The sequence below is a fragment of the Python bivittatus genome, unplaced genomic scaffold (genome assembly GCF_059951505.1).
Source record: "Python bivittatus isolate LINGU-HERP-01145 unplaced genomic scaffold, Pbiv_v1 ctg000410_np1212, whole genome shotgun sequence".
Lineage (NCBI taxonomy): Eukaryota > Metazoa > Chordata > Lepidosauria > Squamata > Pythonidae > Python > Python bivittatus.
The window spans coordinates 10,208,685-10,217,496 of record NW_028277067.1 but is presented as its reverse complement, the minus strand read 5'-3'; positions in this window follow the sequence as shown (position 1 = coordinate 10,217,496).

Genomic DNA, 8,812 nt, shown 5'->3' with positions numbered 1-8,812 from the left:
TTTTCCTCATTTTTTTCCTATGGCTAAGTTATTCTGCATTCAGACAAACTAGTGTTCCACCTCACATTACAATATACACAATGGAGAGGAGAAAACCCATTGCTTTGTTTGTCAATATGAACGTGGCAATGACACACAACGGCAGTGGGACTTATAAGGAAGAGTATGAGGAGAAAGAAAAGTATTTGAATAATGTGTTCATGTGTTCAAATGACTTCAACACTGCATTACCTAGTTATAGTCTTTACAACAGTCTTATAAGTCAAAGGTGGACACCCATAAGCCATATGGACACCCATAGCATTAAGTTTTGTAAGTTTTGTCTTGTTTGTTAAAAAGTATGGATTGGAACAAGAGGCCTCTGAATAGCAAATTGCTTCAATCTTTACCCTTAAACATCCCTCCAAAAAACCTGGAAAAAGCCTGACATTGTACCACCCAAATTCAGCCATTCTGGTCAAATCGTTCTTTAATTTTGATGGCACAATTTCAGGCCATTTGAAGATGGTTTAGGAATAGAAATGGGAACCGATGTACTCTGCCTTCCAGAGGATTTCTATACATACTCCTATCCTTCCCACCCTATTCCCCCCAGATCAGGTAAAATTCAGTTCAGCCTCTTCACCATGTCACCAGAAGGCTTCTTGTAGTCTCTGGAAGGTTAGAGGCCTCTGATGTTCTGCAGATTTCCCTTCCTGCTTTGGGGGCAAAAGGATCATTCCAGATGCAAAGCCTGCAGAAGTTGATCTGACACATGTTCATGAATAGGCAGAGTGACAGGGTACATGCAGACACACAGAAACACACAGGGTCCTTTGCAATTGCACACATTCACAGCTACTTGAGGAACCTAATTGAACTTTATTATTACTCAAACCCACATTTACACTTCACATTTTAGGTCTGCATTTCAAATATATTAGAAGTCCATCTATATTTACTTAGAAGTCACAGTATGATTTTTTTTTTTAATTAAGAGCAATCAAAACAATACAAGCAAGCTGGTCCAGGGGAAACAATTTTCTTGCTGCACATGCTGGATTCTCCTGGGTTGGAAGACACAGTTATGTAAATGACGGAGCTGTCCTTGGTCCTCTGACTGCTGTCTTCAGATGTGGTAAAGAATTTTACTTGGTTGTTCAAGCTCAGCCAACACTGCATAGGGATTGGGCACTACATTGATGTTTGTCTGCTTTTCTAGTTGAGCATGATGTTATTGTCCCAAATTTGTAGTTTATGATAATTGGAAGATGAAGTGCTAGAGAAGTTATGAAGGCCTCACACATCCTCCAGCTTTTCATCTTGCTAAAAACTGACATGGCCAACATGCCCCATAGTTTTTTATTTTATTTTACTATTCCATTTCTTCTATTTCCTTCTCTAGTTCCTCTGCCTCTTCCTGGTTTTCACTTGATATCCACTTTGATGAAAAGTCTAAGTGAAATCGAACCCTTGCATGCTACTTTGGAGTGGGTAAATGAGAAGGATATTTTTTTTCTTTTAAAGAATCTTTAAGTTAAAGAAACTGCTAGGGAAATTTGGGGTGAAGATTATAATAGCTAAGCAGTGTCAAGATAATGAATAAGGCTATAATCCTATATTCATTTACCTCAGAGTAAGCCTCATTAAGCTCAGGGGTTTTGCAATATATGGGACTGCACTGCATATGGATAACAAGGAATATAACTCCACAGGAGAGTTCTCATGCACAACCTCATTGAAATTAATGAATTAATAAAGTTAATGGGGGTGTACAAAAATATAAGATGAGGCTGGTACAGGTGAATGACAACTAATAATTGTTAAGGGCAACAAAATAAAATATCAGTGTATTATTAATCTGGAAACAAGTTGTTATGAAGATACCACAGGAAGTGTTTGATTTCCAGTTTGAATTATACAAGGTATGGCTTTTTATGAAGTTTGTTTGTCTGCTTTTGTATTCTCTGTATCTGGAGTCCTCAATGTGATGGGCCCATGGATGCTTCTTTTAAGATCAGGCAGGTTCTGTGCTCCAACTCAGCTTTTTTCAAGCCCGTTTCTAGCATGATCTTAGTTCCCAAAGTGCCCATGGACTGCGTAGACATTGTTAGAAAATAAAACTGAAGATTAATTTCAGCCTAGGGTTTTGCTTGGCACTGTATCCATCAAAAGAAAAGAATGGTATGGTTGTGGTGATCATATGGAGCATCCTCACATGTTTGCCTTCTAGTGAAATGACTGAGATTTTATGACTGGGTCTCTCATGGCAGCCATTTTGTGAAATTGCCTGCAGCATGCTCTCAAACTTCTATTTGTGCCTATTTGCCCAGAAAGATCAGATGACCTCTGCTGCATATGGAAATATAAAATAGTGGTCGGTCCTCACTTTGGCAGATAGTGCCCCTCACAAAATAGTTGCTGTGGTGAACTTGATTAATTCTAAAACATCCAATCATTGAAAAGGCACTGGTGAATTTGTTCTCCACAATCCCCTCTCATTTCCCAGGACATTTTCTATTTCCTTAGCTTACCTTTGCCTTTTTTTTTTTTCCTGGAGAGGTGGGCATAATTTTAAACCAAGCAATAAGGTGCAACCACCACATCACAGTCTTTTTTAAGATGCCTCTGAGTCTACACGTGACCCAGAGAGACATTGGTGGAAATATGATGCTTAAAGCTGTGCTTTGTTTTTCAATATATTAATTTCCCATTAAAAAAAAAAACAACCCTAAACGTATTGTTTACAAAGATCAGTGAAGGCAGAGTACCTACTGGATATCTATAGAAATGGGGATATTGGCGCCCAAAGGCATCATTTAGAAACCCAACTAATAGTAATTTTTATAAAATAGTAGTTTTTATAAAACATAGTTTAAAATTGATTTTTTAAAAAGAGCAAAGGTGGAGGATAGCGTCTCTATCCTCTCTGTCTCAAAACACAGGAACTCATGTTTATCCCATAAAGCTTTCAAAAGCAATGGAAAGAGAAACACAATTCATTGCCATCAAGATGAGGTGATGCTCTCTAGCTTGAAAAGGGTTAGACAGATTTACAGAGGATAAATGATACTTTATGCATACCTACATACTATTTGATTACTCAGCAACTGTGATTTTTATTCAGTGGGAAGGAGATCTAGCTCAGTGATAGTCCAGATGTTCTTCCATGCAAAATATTTTGAGTTCAATCCTTGATACCTTCAGTTAAAGCTTTGGCAAAGTAGATTATATTAGGTTTGGTGAGCAAATAATTTATCCTGAAATAATAAAACTACCTAATTATGAGAACACTCTTCCTCACAAAATTGTTTTGTGCTTGAATTAGTTGATGTCTGTGTTCAATCTGTAAGGTGGTTAATCTATGATAGCTCTTTCACACAAGCACATATACTTAGAAAATGGGGCAAACTGATCTTGCTATCTTCCTGAACTGTTGGGCTGCAGCCCAGCTCTCCCATCTTCCAACCAACAGGCTACCAAGTGGTTGGAAAATGATAGAAGATACAGCTCAACGTATCTAGAGGGAACCAGGATGCAGAAAGCTGAACTGGAACATCGAAAGCCCTCAAATATTTTTTTCTGTAAAAATAAAAACACCTCACATGTGTCATTTTATGTGGGTTATAAAATGACAGATGTGAATTCACGCTTTTGAAATGGAAGAACTCATAACACAAAAGATTCCTTATTTTTTATTTTTATTTTATTTTTGTAATTAGGAAGAATTTTTAAAATATCATACTTGGGTGAATCTCCTACCATGCCTTATTAGCAATTCTGAGTATTAGTCCAGAGGGTGCTAATTACTCTAGATTAATTAATTCTGAATAAAGGTATGGTAATTAATACATTTCCTCAGGTCACTGCTTTTGTTCAAGCAGGGCAACAGATGTCTGTTGAGCATATGAATGTGAGAACAGGATAGATGTGTGAATGTGCTCTGGAAATGGTCACAGCTTCTGCTCATTCTTAACATTTTCCACTTACTAATATCAGGGCATATGAAGTCCTGCCAATAATTCTGTGTAGAAGCATGTTCAGTAGATGCTTTATTTTTGGAAATACCCTTCCTATGGACACCTTCCTCCAAAACAATGCTTGGGATTTTGGCTTTTGGAAATTGTACTAGGCACACTCACAATCCATAAATCAATCAGTGCAACATACTTCATAGTGAACAACTTCTAAAAGGCAGCTTCCATAAACCATTAAAAAAAATCCTGAAGATCCTGAGAAAAAGCAAGTCAAGTAACAACAACAACAACAAAAAAAAGAAATACAATGGAATCTGTAAAAATGACTGCCACTTTTTAATATCTAAAATCAAATAAAACATTGAGATATTGATGTAGTTTTCTTGGTAATATAGAAGAAGTTTTCTATTGACTTTTTCCAGGATGTTTTTGAAATTCTCAGATCTGCCTGATACTCTCTGGCAACCTCCTATCCCAATGTCAACCAGGCCTGGATCTGCTTAACTTCTGAAGTCTAGAGAAGATCGGCCAGATTTTGCCACCTGCTAAGATGCCTAAATCATGGAGAAAATCTGTGTATGTGGTCTCTATGAGATGACAATGACTTGATGGCACATAATCAATCAATCAATCAATTAATCAAGAAACCTAAAATAAGCAAAAGCAAATAGACAAAGCTATGAACCAAAGGACTGCCCTTGTGGGAACATTCATACTGTGTGCTGTACAAGTGGGACGCAGTGGCAAAATGGTGGCCTTGGTGGGGGATCTTTTCATTCATCCCATGCACCCAGTTGGGCCTTCTGTTGATTCTGTAGCAGTTCCCATTGTTTGCACTGAATCCTGCCTAGTTTCCCTTATGACATTCTCAGATGGCACCTTAAAGGATAGTACAAAATGAAATCGAGTAATGAAAGAGTGAATAAAATGGGATCCCGGTCTGACGTAACATGTTAGCTAAGTGATTGATTTATAAAACTTCAAAGCATTTTGCAAGTAAGAGCAAAGAGCCTTGTTGTTGGCACCTTAATGGCATTTATTATGGCATAAGATTCTATGGATTACTGTCTCTGATCACTTGAAGGGATTTCAGATCATGAAAGTTTATATCACACAAAAATGTTCTAAGGAGTCACAAAAATGTCCAACTTTGTTATCTACTGTGTTTTTCTGTAGTAAACTAACATGCCTCCAGGGATCTTTGCAAATAAAGCACATTTCAAGTATTTCTTAAGTTCCTTAGGACACATCTGATTTACTGACCTCTTAATTAACTGAGGACCAGAAGATTCTGCAGGTTATTGAAAGGGCTGCTTTTGTGGGGTATTCTCCAGCATCACCCAGCCAGAGTCTAGCTGCAGCTCATCTCACACACGCTCTCTCCCCAGGAGAAGTTTCTGGAACTAGACTTGCCAGATGGCAAGGACCTGAAGAAAACTGATATACCTACCATATAGAACAGTATACTTGCATGCATTTTATCTGGATACCATTTGAGAGAGGGAGGGAGGAAAACCTGTATTAACTTTGATTGTAAGCCTGCCAACAGAGACTGTGTTGGTTTCTTAAGCTCTGTACGGAAACTTGGAAGTTGTAAATGCTAAATAGGCATTTAGCTCATAGCTCCTCCCACTAGTGTTCTAGCTATTGCCCCCACCACCCACTTCATTCACCTCCAGTAGCTCAGCAGATGTTGATGATGAACCAAATAGATTCTTTTCAGTGGAAAAGAGTGCACAGGAACAATTGTTTTTTACCATCTAGGATTCTGAAATGTGAAAAGAGCCTTGGATAATGGCACCATCCATGCCACAAAAAAACTTTCCATTCTTAGAAATCTATCAGAATCCTGGAGTCTATGTGATGGACTATTTTAAATTGCTTTATTCCCCCTAGAGGGACAACGTCACTCTAGAGCACAGTAATTATGACCTAATTTAAAAGGTTGTCAAAAGAAATGTAAGACATTGTATGTGAATACTCTGAAAGTGTGATATAAAAATATACAAAGTGTTAAGCAATTATCATCATTGATCTGGTTTTCCAGCACAACCATTTATCAAGGTTTTCCCTTGACTCTTCTTTCCTTTCAGAACACTTTGCATTTGATGAGTAATACAGGTTTATAGAGTTACTACTGGTGTACTTCTGTATCTGGGCTTATGGTTTAGTCAAAACAAGCTTTGGAACAGCTAACTATCCCTGATTATGAGGAGTAAGAACAAAATATAGTAATAGGATTAAAACAAGAGCATTGTGATATATTTTAGAGGGGAAAACAGCCACTGTGTAAATTTGCAGCTAAGGGTAGCTTCATTTGGAATCCCCACATCAGTTTAGAATAAGCTCTGAAGCCATATAATTTAACATTAGCTGCGTTCAACACAAGCATGAATATTTCACAGCACAGCAAAGGAGGTCTTTACGTTTACATCACTGCAACTTTACAAAACCTACGGGTAGGCTGTTTGCCCGTTGATGGGAAATCTTAGCCACCTCCTGGCTCCATTTCATAGGGCCTTTTTAATGCAACAGGGTACTGGTGGGTTAGCAGCTCCGCTCATTGTAACTGCTCAGATTTTCTGTGTATAACCAGAGAAATGCATATGACATGAATGAAAAAGTGGAGAAAGAGTGGGAACAATAACAATGTACTGCCTTTCACTTTTGTGTGAAACGTGGATAAGAGAAGTTTTGTGACTCTGGGACTGGCAGTAGTTCATTAGCAAAGCACTAACTGAATGCTGTTCTTTACACTTTCCTCTTGATCAGCTGGAGAGAGCAGCAATTATCTCCTGATGTTCTCAACATTTCAAGGCTGGCACACGTGAACACAGGTTGGCTTTTGGGAGATTTGGGAGTAAAAATGGGCTGGTGTGGAACTGGTCAAAAAAGGGAGGGGAATCAAAAGATTTTTTAAAAAACATCCTACTATTTGTTAAAATAAATCATTCTGGGCCAGAGCTAGGAGAAATTACAGAATAAATATTAATAAATTAATCCATCTCGTGAAAATAAGAGCACTGATGGAACAACTCTGAAATCAAAGGATTACTGTTTAATGTTTGGAATAAATATTTTGCATTTCACAAAAAACAACAATTTGTAGAAACAGAAGAACCTGAATAGTATTTTTTTTAATAATAACTTTATTAAATTAAAAAAACCCAGAAAGATAAAAACTAATAATAGTATTTGTGACACTCATACAATATTTTGTTATATATGGTTAATAAATATATACTTTAATAATAACAGTGACACATTTCAAATTGTGACATGTTTTAAGGCGGCTGCCCTTGTTATAGACACAAGAATTTCTTGGTGATACAATTTAAATTTTGGAGCTCTGTTGCACTGGAGATTGAATAGGGTTTTTCTATCTCCGCCTAAACACTTAGGAAATATATTTTTGTTAAGTCTTAAATGCACAGTCCTATTTGGACTTCTAAGTCTGTTTTCTGCTGAAGTCTTTAGTCTTTGTAATGGTGTCATTTTAGGGCCAAATTAGATGCAACATTAAATGTAATATCCAAATATATATATATATATATAAGTTTTTAACAATAGATACAAAGGGTGCTTTTCGGTGGACTACAGCACAAAGGAGATTGTAACCATATAGATCCAACAAAAAGTACAGCCTCACACTGTTGCTACTACCAGATTACTTTCTTTTGCTATCTGCTACATTCCAATTAATTTCAATGCACTCCACCAAATCTGTAATTATTGAATGATGTAATTTTTGTGTCTCTCCCTTAATCTGGGATTTTTGAACTATGCATTTAGGGTATGTCTGACTGTTTGTATTATTAACTACCATCTTTTTAACAGTTTTTACAGTTTATATTATTCTTTGCATCTCCATATCAAGACATTAAGCCACTGACATGTGTGACAAAAACCCAAAGTATAGTCAATTAAATTAAAATTCCAGGAGCATTAAAAAAAAAAAAAGAACGGCAAGTCTTCTGCAAGAATGTAGGTAAAACAAGAGCACCCTAGGCCTAGCTAATGCAAGCCAGACAGCTACATTGTGTTCAATAGGCTTTTGGCTTAAATGCAATATATACCCATACATTTATATAGGAATCTTCATCTTATGCAGGAAATCCATGTGTAGCTAGGCATTCTGGGAGTTGCCCTCGAACATATTTGGGCAAGGCTGAAATACATCAACCAGGAGGTGTCATAAATGATCCTTTCAATCATGCAGGAGGTAGAAAGTGTCTGCAGTGGCCAATGGATTTAGAGAGGAGGTGTGTCAACAAAGAGAGGGCTTGGACTCCCAACAAGGAGGGAAAACAGAACCTTTTCCTTTTGGGTGGCCATAGCAGTGGCAATCCGATTACAAGGTTTAGCTCTAAACAACCCAGAAGGCAACTGAGCTTTGATGGAAGACGCTAGGGCTTTGCTCAGTTTCCAGCTGATGGTCCAAAAGGGTAGAGCCCCTGTTTGCTTTTCTCCTCTCGCTCCCCACCCCCACCCCAAGACAGCCACCTCTGTAACCACAAGAGGGTGAAAGCAGAGAATGAAGGAGGGGCCAGAGAGTCCCACTTGACGTTAATGGATTGTAGCGGCTGTTGGTGCCTTATCTCTCTCTCCTTCTCTGCCGGGTAGCGTGTGTCCACCAGAGTCCGCAGGGTCGGTGATTAATAGGGCCCATCACTCACTGTCCAGGATGGCTGAAAGGCGGCGTGGGGGGGAGGGGGCAGCCCTCCCCCCGCTGCTGAGATAACAAGCAGCAGGAATAATGAACGCTGTCATTCCACTTTTCATTTTGATGGGAAGTCATTACGAGAGTCAACACCACCGACAAAGAGCAATGAATCAACTGCTCTCCTATGAAATTA